This window comes from Oryzias melastigma, linkage group LG6, assembly GCF_002922805.2.
Source record: "Oryzias melastigma strain HK-1 linkage group LG6, ASM292280v2, whole genome shotgun sequence".
NCBI lineage: Eukaryota > Metazoa > Chordata > Actinopteri > Beloniformes > Adrianichthyidae > Oryzias > Oryzias melastigma.
Window position 1 is genome coordinate 13,016,727 of NC_050517.1, and position 1,380 is coordinate 13,018,106.

A 1,380-nucleotide genomic window follows, 5' to 3' on the forward strand; every position below is an offset into this window, starting at 1 on the left:
AACTGTCTGTCACCGACACCCTAACAGAGAGGTGTAGACGCCAAAGTGAGTGAAAGGTGAGGAGCTGTCAATCAGTATCTTTGCGCATTGGCAGTATCGTAACCTATGAGGTTTATCCGAGGTGCGATTATTGCTAATTGAAAACTTTACCCAATACCCCGTCTTGATGACTTGAAATATAGTCAGCAATGGTAATTTTTGTCAGTCTCAATGGAGACTTACTCAGCTTGTAATATATTAATTCTACATACTCCGGGCAAACCAGTGCTCTCTTGAGAACCTCTTGGTTACTTTGTAGTACTTACCAAATCAGTACATGATAATAGTGTGCGTTATTACTTTGTGCCTTGAAAGGCCGAGTAATATTTATAGGCTACAAAATACTCCAGTTTTTACTAATATGTCTTAGGAACATACAACAACAGTTATTCACTTCCCCATTTTCTGATGCATATAATATACAAATTAAATACTTACAACTAAAATTCAGATCCTAGTAATCTGTAAAACTGCAAGTAAAAACAAGGCGGACAGTAAAGCAAAACACAGAACCAAGATGACGTCAGCAGGGTTCATTCCTGTTCAAATTTGAGTAGAGGAAAATGCATATTTTGAATTAAAAAAAGTTTTGATGTTATTCTAGGAATAATTACTTTGCACCGATGCATTTACAAAAATGGAAAATGATTTTTTTTTTCTTTCAATAATATTTTCCAGTCAAGTACATATCAGTTATTGTGTGTCTTGAAGCATCACTAAACTACTAATATACCATACAAGTGAAAAGAATGTCTCTGTCGGAGATGTAGCTGTGCTGCATGAAAGTATTCTTTGTCAATTGTTATGTTAAAGATAGATTGACTTTTCACGTTATGAATGTATTTGATGATCATCCTCTTTTGTTTGTCATCATCATCAATGAAATATCAGTTTATTGCGTAGTTTCCTGTTACAAACAGGTTTGAAGAATACATTGACATTGATGAAACGCTTGAATTTGGTTGTTGTAAAATTCCTAATCTTTGTTGAAACTGTCTGTCACCGACACCCTAACAGAGAGGTGTAGACGCCAAAGTGAGTGAAAGGTGAGGAGCTGTCAATCAGTATCTTTGCGCAGTGGCAGTATCGTAACCTATGAGGTTTATCCGAGGCGCGATTATTGCTAATTGAAAACTTTACCCAATACCCCGCCTTGATGACTTGAAATATAGTCAGCAATGGCAATTTTTGTCAGTCTCAATGGAGACTAACTCAACGTGTAAAATATCAATTCTAAATACTCCGGGCAAACCAGTGCTCTCTTGAGAACCTCTTGGCTACTTTGTAGTACTTACCAAATCAGTACATGATAACAGCGTGCGTTATTACTTTGTGCCTTGA

General features: G+C 36.4%; 2 non-coding genes across 2 annotated transcripts; both read left to right on the top strand.

Annotated features, from left to right (window-relative positions):
* Positions 1 to 76: 76 nt before the first annotated feature.
* LOC112152947 lies at positions 77 to 217 on the top strand. The gene has a single exon (XR_002920417.1). It is a non-coding gene; the product is annotated as a U4 spliceosomal RNA (small nuclear RNA).
* Positions 218 to 1,105: 888 nt separating this feature from the next.
* Positions 1,106 to 1,246, top strand: LOC112152946. The gene has a single exon (XR_002920416.1). It is a non-coding gene; the product is annotated as a U4 spliceosomal RNA (small nuclear RNA).
* The last annotated feature ends 134 nt before the right edge of the window (positions 1,247 to 1,380 follow it).